The 12754-nt window shown below is 38.6% G+C and overlaps 1 protein-coding gene across 2 annotated transcripts in view; it reads right to left on the reverse strand.

Annotated features, from left to right (window-relative positions):
- Positions 1–12754, reverse strand: part of BRAF (B-Raf proto-oncogene, serine/threonine kinase) — an 89977-nt gene that overhangs the window by 74533 nt on the left and 2690 nt on the right. The gene's annotated exons all lie outside the window — the stretch shown is intronic.

The raw sequence follows: 12754 nt of genomic DNA on the forward strand, positions 1-12754 counted from the left end.
GGAGGGAAGATGCTTCACTGACAAAGTAACCCAGAATCACAGAAGGGTTGAGGTTGGAAAGGACCTCTGGAGGTCATTTGGTCCAACCCCCTCCTCAAGCAGGAGGGACCATGTCCAGATGGCTTTTGAGTATCTCCAAGGATGGAGACTCCACAGCCTCCCTGAGCAACCTGTCTTCCTTTCACCAACCCTTAATGATCTTTCTGGCCCTTTACTGGACTTCACTCTCCAGTATAGCCATGTCCCTCTTGTACTGGGAAGCCTGGAACTGGACACAGCACTCCAGGTGTGGCCTCACCAGTGCCGAGTAGAATGAACCTGTCAGATAAGTTTCCCAATACTTTTTTAAAGATTGATAATGAATAGCTTCCTTGCTCGTACATTATTTTCTATTTTGTGTCCGTAACCACAACCTTGCTTCTCTCTTCTCTTACAGTAAAGACACTGAATAACAAATATAAGTGAGCAACAGCAATATGCACAATGGAAGCATGTTATTTAGGAGATGTTGGCTAGAGAATCAAACAGCCTCTAATGAGGGCAGAAGTCTTCCTGCTAAGTTAATATCATGACAAGAGCAAAAACTGAGTGACAAATGAAGAAAATTAAAAAAAAAAAAAAAAAAAAAAAAAAAAAAAAAAAATCAAACTTACTGCCAGCTGCCAGGCTATGGTAAAAAATGTCTTCATCTGAAGAAGCTGAAATTAAAGTCTAACGGAAGACAACATTGCTCAGAAGAGCTGAAAACAGTGCCCTGAATTACCTACTATACATCTGTGCACTACACCAAGAGCCTTTCCACAAGTGAATCTTACAACCAAACTTAATATGGATTTCTATCATCTTAGAAAGGCTATTCACACAGTTAAAAGTACGCTGAAGGCAGAAGGAAATTTATCAAAGTCAACCATCACACCAAATCATTACTTGTTGCTCACAGAAATGGAAAACCTATTTTGTGTGCCATATTCATCAAAAGTCTTCTGACAAGCTGAAAAAACTTTCACAAATCTAGTATTGACTAGCATATTCTATCCCTAATCAAGTACGCACAAGAACACAGATGCCATGGCAAATTTCCAAGCTTCACAGTTTCCCTTTACGTGGCAACTTCGACTTATTTTTACTTATAGAAAACTTACCTTCTGGCTTCCCATATCAGTGAATATACTTATACAGTTTTTTGTGGTCCAGAGCAACCCTTAACTAACTAGCTCCTTGAGAATCAACCCCTGTGCAAATATATTGCACCCTACTATGCAGGATCTATGACTACTTCAATTCAATTGAAGGAACTCAAGCCTTTTCCTAACTGGAATTCGGAACTGGTGCTTTGTACAAGTGACCTCATGCGACTTGAAAATTTCTGCTTCTGCACACCACAGTGCCCACAGCTTCCGCCTCACAAAAAATACACCATACCTGCTGCACTTACACAGCCAGCAGAGCCAGCAACTTCAGCCTGTCTTTTCTCCTTGCAGACTTGCTTGTTCAGATAACTCATCTCAGCTAAGTTTGCATCATGTGCACCAGGCGAGCCTTACAGGCTTTGAGCCAAGGCATATCCCCATCATCTCTGTGGAAAAAACCTGAAACACTAGGTCTTAAGAATTAAATCTCTTGAGTTCAGTAGCACTCACAGACATACAGGTTTCTTTCAACTGTCCAAATAAAACCTAAGTGTACAAAAACTGCCTAGGATTTTAATAAGTGTCTCATTCCCCGTAAGGACATGCATTTCAGGACAGCAGCAAAGAACAACCTAACAGCAGAGACGGCAAAAACATGAAATATGGAATCCTTTTAGCAATCAGTTCTGGACCAAAGAGCTTGTTCCTAGACAACAGAATAAAACCAAGTTTTTCAAGTTAAATGCATACACACTAATACCATTCCTTCCTCAAGATCTCACAGTAATCCCTTTATCCACACTTTATTCACACTTTCCTCTAGAAGTAAGGGAACCTACTGGTCACTAAGAAAGAACAGACCTACTTTTTGTTACTCTTATGAGCACTCCATTACACTTACGAAACTCCACACCTGTAGAAAACCATAAAACCACAACTGCCAAGTATCTTGCAGAAAAACAAAAAACAATGCCAGCCTAAGAGAGAGTTGCTAGAAATCTTAATGTATTCTGAAGTAAATCTGCAATGCACCTAGTACTGTCCACATGCAAGTCCAGTCCCTTCCCACAGGAAGCAGCATGGCTATTTGAGACTGTCCTGGTTTAACCCCCACCAGCAACTCAGCCCCACGCAGCCGCTCGCTCACTCCCCTCCGGTGGGATGGGGGAGAGAATCGAAAGGGTAGAAGTGAGAAAACTCGTGGGCTGAGATAAAGACAGTTTATAGGTAAAGCAAAAGCCACACACAGAAGCAAAGCAAACCAAAGAATCCATTCCCCACTTCCCGTGGGCAGGCAGGTGTTCAGCCATCTCCAGGAGAGCAGGGCTCCAGCACACCTAACGCTGACTTGGGAAGACAAACGCCATCGCTCCGAACATCCCCCCCTTCCTCCTTCTTCCCCAGCTTTTACTTCTGGGCATGATGTCCTCTGGTGTGGGATATCCCTTGGGTCAGTTGGGGTCAGCTGTCCCGGCTGTGTCCCCTCCCAACTCCTTGTGCCCCCCCCAGCCTCCTCGCTGGTGGGGTGGGGTGAGGAGCAGAAAAGCCCTTGGCTCTGGGTAAGCACTGCCCAGCAGGAACAAAAACATCCCTGAATTACCAACACTGTTTTCAGCACAAATCCAAAACACAGCCTCATACAAACTACTACGAAGAAAATTAACTCCACCCCAGCCAAAACCAGGACAGAGACACACTGTTTCATTGTAGTTCCATGAAAAAGTAATGAATCCTTTAGAGCTTGGATAACCTTACCATTTTTCCAAAAAAAGCCTCAAATAAATTTTTCTATCCTATCTGGTAGCATTAGGTTAAGGTTATTCTCCTTCACAAGAGATTAGATTTGATTCTCCTTTTAGTGCTGCTGACACAAGGAAGCTGACGCAGGCTAACATGGACACAGGCAGCCAGAAGTCTGGAAACATTCCAGAGATACTGGAATATATCAACTTGTATCTGCCTATTGTGGATAACCGTGCATTAATTTTGCAAATAAGCACTCCCTTGCAATGTAATAAAGATGATGACCTATTTCAAGCCAGAGGCAAGTCAGATACAGTAGAAGCCTAAATCCATTCTATTCAGGGAAGACTATGGCTCCACAAACGCAAGGCTATAAGCCACAAAGTTATTTTCGCATCCTTTGCTGCTTGTCAAAATACACAGTGCCTGAGACAGCACAAAGCAAACTATCTTTTATACTTTTTGCACCTGGCATCAGTACTTAAATCTTACAGCTCATCCCAACTCTAAGGTGTATGATTTACATTTGGTAGAAGACATCTAAGAGTTCAAATCTATTCTGTAAAGAAAAAAAAGCCATTATTTGTCCAGGCACAGTATTTCCTGCATTTGGATTATCACACTTGGTGATGATGGAGAATACTTTGATAGAACCAACTAGGTAATTTGAAAATAAATAAATAAATAAATAAATTCACCATTTGACTTGGAAACTGTTTTATAAGTAGGACAAAATCATCAATACCTATCCAATACTAATCTAATCAGTCCCTTCAGGGTTCTTTCGTACATAACCACTTCAGTGGTTTGGTCCACTGAGCTAGGATACACTTTGCCAGAAAATGCTTCAGAAAGCTGTCATGTATGAGATCGTTCTTAGCCGGATTAATGTCTTAACTTGAAAGTGAAGTGTTAGAGTGAATGACAGGCAAGAGGACATATGAATAACTCAGTACCCCACCTCAGCATTCGCATGTCAAGATGCAGAGTTTGCATCTTCCATTTTCTTTGCTGAAAATCACTGTTACCTCTTCCTCACATTTGGTATCTTTTCTTGAGATTCTCTCCCCCCCCCCCCCCCCCATCAACCTTGAATGGTGCTAGTCCTCTTGCCTCTTACAAAGCTTGCTTTTCATTTTCTGCAGTCATCCATTGGAACATACGCATACAGTGGGAAGGATAGTCCTTTCCTTCTTCCTATACTTCAGGCTGTAGCTCTTCTCTGTCTCTCAGTGGAAGCTTCTCTCAACTCACACACCCACCGTGTTAATTTTTGCATCTTTCCTACTCTCTGCTGGCTCTTCATGCTTACCATGTTTTCAACAGTGTAATTAAACTTTTTAATAAACATGTATGAAAAATAGTAACAGCTGAAAAACTTTACTGAATTGAAAACCAGATTGCAACGGATTTCACATCAGAGTTTACACAAGTGACATGACCGTCAGCATTGAGGCTGCCTTTCCTAGTTTATCTTCCCCAACTTTTTATTAATGTTGGTGAATCATTTTTATTGCAGCTCCTTTACAATGTCTGAGATACAAATTTTGACAGTGTATTTTCATTGTTGGCTAGCTAGACAGTTCAGAATGAGTCCAGTAAAATTTACCATCACAGAAGAGTAAATTAGTTATGGACAACAACATCTACAGAAGTTACTGTAGCCAAGAGAAAAAGGAGCCAGCACCTCTTTTTCCACAAAAATCTCTTTACAGACTGATGAAGAATGGCCTTGGTGAAGATGTATAATAGTAGGTTCAAGAAAGAAAATCCTCAAGAAAAGATACAACATTTTTTGTACCCATCCTGTCTAATGACTAGGATCATAACTAGGTCAGCTAATACAGTAATGTGATCAGCAGGCATCTGCTGTAAGCACAGCAGCTAGTAAAATATTAAAAAGGCTTTAAGATAAAAACTATTTTCCATTTAACAGGTAGCATTTTTTTAGGATGGAAAGGCCAATTCTTAACCTCCTGTAACCAGTAAAGCAGGTTTTCAACTGTCTATTGTGACACTGTTCCCATTAAGCAAAAAAACCCCACCAAAACCAAACATCCAGCAACTCTCTCCCTATGCCAAAAAACTAGGAAACACCTGACCAAGTTAAGGCTCAAGTATCAGAGTAACATCTTTGAGGAGTTAGCAGCAGAAACTCTATTGAAAAAATAAGCGGAAGACTAAGTCTGTCATTCTAAGACAAGCACATTCAATAAAGACTTGCTTTCTTTACCAGAGGACTTCCACCACACAAAATCCTTGTATTACTAACACTTAGTTTTTACTTAATATTCTTGCATCTTTCATTTATTTGCAAACCATCAGTTGCAGCTGAGAGTAATCTGTTTATTTTCTTTTGTTTAATTCTAAATGCAAATTGAATTACTCATCATTCAGCTCCACTCTTAAAGCAGAATAAATATCCTTTCAGTCTGTCAGACCTTTGCCTCTTAGGCTGCCTCCTCTTTAACAAAAGGAGTTCAGACTTCAAATGTTCCTTACTTCTTACAAGTGTTTAAAAATATTTTTTTAAATACAATGATAATCTGTAAAGGATAAAGCTTAATAAAGTCTATCCTTGTAACATAACCAAGCAGTTTCTCTATAAGAACAAAGTCACCAAGAGTCTTAGGCAGTGGCTGCTTTGCAGCTGACATCAACCTAGAAGGTGGGTACAATTATCATATTGTCCTTGGCTGTTTACCCCTGTTCCCTTCCTTACTCTTTCTTCAGAACTTCAGCTGAAACATTTCAGTACACTAAACAAGCAGAAAATTGTTCTCTTTGTCAAGGTTAGTTTTCTGCCAGTCCAATGTGCTGAAACAGCTTGGCAAAGGACCCAGCGACCACCTGAGCTGGTGCAAAAAGTCACCTTTCTTCTCTACAGCCCACAGTTAGATGGATTCAGGCTACCATGAAGAAGCAGCCGCCTTCCAGTTTAAGTTTCAATTCTCTTTCATTCCCTGACTTTTTCCATCACCTGCCATCTTTGCTGCTTGCTGCTAAGTAGAATTTGCCTCTAAGCACTATAAAAAGGAAAGTTAACAAATGTTTTCTACCACAGCAGAACAGCAGAGTGTGAAAAATAAAAGGTGTCTGTATCCTTCATTTAAATCGTTAACCACCAGTTGCACAGCTTTCTTTGATCTAACTAAATCTTTAATTCCACATTCCTCAAGGCTTTTGTGCTGCATTACTACTAGTCTCTTTTATTCACTTTGGTACTAATTCAGTAGTCATGAGGATCATGCACAGATCAAGTTCTTGTACAATTCACTGTATTTATATTTATGAATTTAACGAGTTCTTCCTAGACTGTCACAGGTTTAAAAAAAAAACAAAAAAACCCCACCCCTATCCAGATTTCCTAACTTATTTAAGAATTCACTTTTGCTTTAGAGAGGTAACCACCACAGACTCTTGTTGTGTTAAATCCATACAGCAGTGAAATTTGAAAAAAGCCTATCGTGCATACACACCAGACTATTTCTCCACACACCTTAAGCTGAAGACAAGTCATATTTGTGATGGAAAGCAAGCAGCCAACCAGCTAATTAAAATAATTGCCTATAAGAAGCAAACGCTAGTTGAGCAGAGCTCTTACACAGCTTGGGTCATGTTAATTAAAATGACAAAACAAATAAACTCAGTCTCGGCTGAACTACAGAACTTATTCTGCTCTCTCCTTGCCAGAGCACACAATTAATTAGACTATCCAGAAAAGATAATCAGCACCTATTTAAAAGTTCATGTTATCAATCCGTAAAATAATTTGTTATACACTTTGCAATATTCCACCACTAAACTATTACTACACTGTGCATGTGTTTTCCACCAACCGGTTAGAAAATGCAAGAGACAGCTGGAATTGTTAGTCAAGTATAAATATATTCTGTTTGTTCAGAAATATCTGTGATCCAATAAAGTAACTGATGTATCCCATTTTTATCACAAACAGGTCTCAAAACCTGAAATACAGCATACGTACTTTTTTTTTTAATTTGTAAAACACAAGTAATTTGCTCCCAATCACAGAAAACAGTCACAAATAGAAACTGCCACAGAAACCACATTCTCCTAAATGGCATTCCATGTTCTACTCAGCAGACCATGCTGCCTTAGTAACCCTAGTACCAACATGAAAAATTAAATAATTTAAAAGGTAGAATTTGCTCCCTTCCACTCATTGTAGGGTTCGAGAGTTTAAAGAAAAAAAAAAAAATCCAAACCAAGATACAACAGCTACCATGGAAGGATGTTGAAAACATTCTAGTTTAGAAAACTGAAAAAAATCCAAATCCTGCTGAAAAAGCTATTTTCATTTGACTCAGTCAAACTTCAGCTGATCAAACTGGAGAACTATTTAGTATATAAAACCTGCTGCAAGACTTATAACCTATAACTACCAAATCAAGAGACTGGAAAAAGTTACATCAATTTTCAACGATGTACATAAGCTTAAAAATGTCATAAGAGACTTTATTAGCACTTACAAATTGTATTCTAGCAAAATTACGAGACTCCTTAAAGAAATCCCTTCTGAAAGCTACCTCAGACGATGCTAAAGACTCACATTTAAATCTACATTACTTACAACTAATTAGAGAGAATGTTTGACCTATTAAGATTTAATGCATAATTTCACAAAACTAGTTCAAAGATTGAGGCACCAATATACAACCATCCAGTTTCAAACACCTAGATACTAACAACTTCTTGAAGTCACAATGATGTATTTTATTTCATGTTGATCTTATAGTGCTTTTCAAACACCATTAGTGAATAACTAGTACTAGAGAGATTAAAAAATAGACACACTACTCAGACTTCAGAAATGCCTACCCTCAAAACAATCCCTTTATCTGAAATAAAGTAAAAAAAAAAAGTTACCAAGTCTGTGCTCCAAATGTCAGAAAATGTTGACTGAACACAGTGTAACTGCATTTGAATAGTATTTACTACTTATCAGTGTATTCAACAACAGCTTTACTAATGACTATACTGTTTAAGGAGCCTCACTAAGTAACAGATGAAGATATTAGAGCTGGTATCCCCCTTTTTCCAGTAAAAAAATTTCCTAGCCATTTAGTTACGCAACACATTTTCAAACAGTAAGTACATTTTGTTCATTAACAACCTTACTTCCTTGCCTCCTAGAAGAAAGATTTTAAAGAAAGTTAGTACCCTTCATGTAGAAATTGAACTGCCTCTTCATACTAAATTTTTTGCAGGTATACTGGGAGAACCCACAAAAATATTTCACTTGATCAGAACCTTAGAAAACGAAAAGCTTACTTCAGTGCCCAAACATATTCCTATGATCTCCTGAATTCAATATCAATAGTGTGGAGAATCCATTTGATAACGAGCACTATACCCGCACTGCACAACAAGCTCCATTTTGAAAAGAGCACAGGTTCTGTTTTCTGATCTTTAATGTTCACGTTGGTGGGGGAGTATCATGGTGTGATGACAGCTGGCAGCACTGTTCCCTGAAAACTCCTGCCTGAATGGTTAAAAATTAGACCTTTGCCTGTTTCACCTTTTTATGCTAGGGTCCACATTCATAAAATGTCATCAGAAACAGAATAAAGAAAGGCACTGTTGCTTCTCCTTCAAAACGCACAAATGCTAAAAAGGTGGCGTAACAAGCCAAAAACTTGCAGCAAGGGGTTCAAACAGGAAAAAAAGAAGAAAAGGCATGTATTTCTGCATCAGGCAGCCCTGTTTAACTAGCACTGGCCACAGAGGAGGAAATCAGTTGCACAAATATGCATTCTATCGTTTTGGAAAGAAGCTGTGCACAGAAGGGAAGATTAGGAGGATTCCATTGTACGCCCAAAAAGCTCAAGAGCAAGCTGAAGCAAAGAAACACGTATATTGCACACTGACTTGTGTCCTGCGCTAGCTATGAGAAAGTAGCTGCGTTCACACACACCGATGTGTGAACAGTTGAAAATTATGAAAACCATCTCACACTTCAAAAAACTAAATACTGTACCTAGAACTCTCATGTGGTCAAAGCTGTTGGAAAACTATACTTACTGTACAAGAACCTCATAGAGGACCTCCACATCCCTGGCACACTGGAAAAACTACGGCATGTAATCACATTTCTGTGAAAGGTATGCTCAGAAGCAATCAGAGAGACCAAGTAAGATTGTTACAACCTAGCATGGGAAGGTCAAGACCATAAAGATCTAATGCATCAGGATCTAAACCTGGCAAGCCCAGCTAAAGAAGCCTCAGCTGAACAAGACTTCCCATTCAAATACAAAAAATGAAATGAAGGCCAGTGCAGTTTCATGGGACAAATATGATCTTTAAAAAAAAAAAAAAAAAGAAGGAGCGGGGAAAACCCCCACCATACTACCACTACTCCCCCTAACCACACTCCTTTTTGTCTCCTACCTTGCAAGAGTTTTGGAGCTCATTGGGTGCCACATTGAGCAGATTCAGTTCGCTAAGCTTGTGGAAAACTAACCTGGCAAAAGCAATGCCAATTTTCTTCAGCGTTAGTGAGTTGAATCAGCGTAGGAAAGGACCTACGTGGTACTAATTTGGCACAAGGGAGTAGATCTGGCTGAGCGGCCCGACGCAGGCACAGGAAACGGCAAAACCTCCCGCTCTGGGTGGCTGAGCACCATTCGATTGACTTCAGTGTAACTGCAGGGATAGGGAGCAGCAGCAACCGTTAGCGACTACGGTTATGACAGAGCATTTCTACTATATTGTACATTACACCACCCTTCAAAAGTGAGTGGTTCAAACTGAAAATAAAACTGACATAAAACTTACACTTGGCCAAAAAGTATCTCCAAAAAAACCTCTTAAACCTGAAGCAGCTTCTGTGTAACGCTGGATTGGAAAAGAATTAGCAATTTCATGACCATTTGAAACCTTCTTTTGTTTCCCTTGGAAGTACAAATAAAATTATATTTCCTTCTAATTGAAATTCCCTCCAAAATATTTAATGCAGTCAAGTTTTCTATAGATAGAAAAATAAAACTGAACTATAGATCTGTTACAAACTAACAAAACATAGTGGAATATTGGAGCTTTAAGGAAATCTGGGCTTTTTTCAGTTTGTTTTTATAAACAGCTACCATCAAAAGATATCTCCATAAAAAAACCCAAATCTTATTTGGTCAACAGTATTTTTAACTGCATGTAACAAAAGAATTGCCTTTCCTGGCTAAACAAGTGTCAAGAAGGCTATTATTAGAACAGCTTTAAAAATAAGAGGTCTTTGAGTTTAACAATTACAACAAAATAAAAATGGGAATAGCATTACTGGCTTAAGTAACAACATAAATTAACAAGAAACTCAGTACCAAACACTTTGTATCCAACCAGTTTGCAGATATCCAGAGAGACAAGAAACAAGCCTCCCAAGACATCAAAACTTTTCAGAAGGAGCCACTACTCCATTAAGCAAGTTTTGTGTAATCAAAGAAGCTACCACAGGACAGAGCTGTTAATCCTATTGCCTTTTGGGAAAAACATCATAAGCAGAAATCTCTTTAATATCCCTGCTAAACTCAAGTATTTCAAGGTTGTGTTCTAACGTTCGAGCTACCTTGCCACAAATAAATCATAAAAAGCCTAAGGAAAAAAAGGCAAGAGGTTATCAAAGCCATCATCTTTTCTATACTTGGATCAACCTTTCCGCATCACTCCTGACATATGTTTGCCTGTGGAGGTGATGGAATCTATTAACGGACATGTTATAAATGAGTTAAGAGAGTCTATTTTCACGCTTCACTATGAAGAAAAAGGTCTAATAGTAATGTGCAACCATCTCCTCTGCTCCCATTTAAACGCGGTACTTCTGGTAGTAATTGCCACAAGCCTCGAGAACAAGTAATTTGAATTCTTCTTTGCATAAGATTTGACAACTTCCATTTCTTTTTTAAATAACCACTTTTTTTTTTTCAGTCTTTCCTCAAAGCTCTGATATTCTAGACTTCAGATCACCCCTATTCTTCTTCTCTAGGCTCTCCCCTACTAGACCATGTATTTCCAGAACCTGTGACCCGAAGTCAGACATAGTATTCAGCTAAGGCCCTTCCTCTGCTGTGCAAAACAGAATTATTTCACTTATCTTTTGAGATATACTCCTGCAGAATATTAGCTGGTTATGAAGCATCTTGTAGCTAAAGTTTAACGTGTCCTCACAATTAAATAGGATGTCATTCACAGACTATAAAGTTAGCTCAAACACTGAACACAAATGCAATGAAACATAATTGAGATTCAACATAAAATGTATTCCCAAAACTACAAAAGCAATGAAGTAAACAAACCGCTTATATTGTTTCAACTTTCCAACTAAGTAGCACGTTTAATTGTAAACTCTTCAGAGAAATAGAAACTTAAAAGGAAAAGTTATTCTAATTCCTAGCATGACAGGTTCCCTAAATGTTACTGCAACAAAAACAATGCCAGTTTTAACTCAGTGTACCTATGTTACTTCATGAGAACCCACCACTTACTTCATAGTATAAAGTTAGAGGCACCTTTTCATTCTATGCATTTTATTCTTCTTCTTAAACCTGTTTTATAAGATTAAGGTTTCTAAATATACAACTAATATTCATGCAGGACAAATTCCAGCATTGCCATCTAGAAAACTATCGACTGTCCAACAGCTCAGGCCCTCACTTCACACCCTTCAAAGTAATTTTTCTCTTCCAAAGAGCAGTTCAGGGCACAAAGGTCTGAGTACAGAAAATCCCATTTGAATTATTTAATATTGGTGTAAATAATCTCTAGCAAAAAGAACAGAGCCTTTCCTCCCAGCTGTCACACAACTCCTTACTATATCAACAACCCTGTAACACTCTGAAAGCCTTCCATCCAAACAATCTCTTATCCTGAGAATTCATCCTGGGGAAGAAGCCAACCTACGTGCCTCTGGACGCCAGCACTCATCCTAGGCTTCCCAACACCAGCAACTCAACAGTGAGCAAAAGAGGAAAATTTCTGCTAAATTCACTTGCCCCTACCCTTTTCAAATCCTTACGCCTCCAATGAGTACCTATTTCCTAAAGGTACTATTTGAGTTCATGTGCAGTTACTCTTACTAATCTTGAATTGTAATACAGAAAAAAATGCTTTAGCAATTATTATGCTCTTATGCAATGACTTCGTTACGGGAAGAAGATTTTTAGCATCAGCAGTTAGGGTACTGAGGCAACTTCTGAAGAACTAAATCCATTATTTGATTAAAAACAGGCCATGAGTTGAATGATATGGCTTAAACTTGTTTTTAAAAACCCCAACCCTTGAATGCATAAGCAATGTTGAGGTAGTTTTAACCAACACAGAAGCATTCGATTACAATCTCGATATAGAATACCTCCTTTACCAAAGGCCTCCAACTTACAAGTTTGTGTAGTTACAAGTTACTTCAAGGTCTGTCAGAGATTCTTGTTGTCCACTGCTCTTTTAAGACCAGACACTGAGTATAGAACTGAAGGTTTTCCTTCTGGATATCGGGATGGCAGTTCCCGAAAGATTATAGGGAACTAAATCTTTCCAGGTATCCCCTCAAAATAAGTGAGGTTATGTTCCTTGACAGGCTTCCACAGCCAGGTTCCTTTTAAAGCTTAGATTTACCTTGTCTTGAAGGAATGAAACAAAACACTAGAACATGTACTTTCATTAGAGCCATGAGTCAGTCAGAAGCACTTCAGTATTTTTCTGACTTATGTCACTTTGCATTTGCATTACACTTTAGGTTGGCTTGTTTCAGTATTGAGGATAGTTTCCATTTTAACTGTATCAGCAATTTTTTGGTCTTGAACTTTATTAAAAGTACAGGTTTAGATGAAGTAATGTGTATACTTATACAGTAAACAAGATTTAATTACTTACGA

Source organism: Aquila chrysaetos, chromosome 17 (assembly GCF_900496995.4).
Source record: "Aquila chrysaetos chrysaetos chromosome 17, bAquChr1.4, whole genome shotgun sequence".
NCBI lineage: Eukaryota > Metazoa > Chordata > Aves > Accipitriformes > Accipitridae > Aquila > Aquila chrysaetos.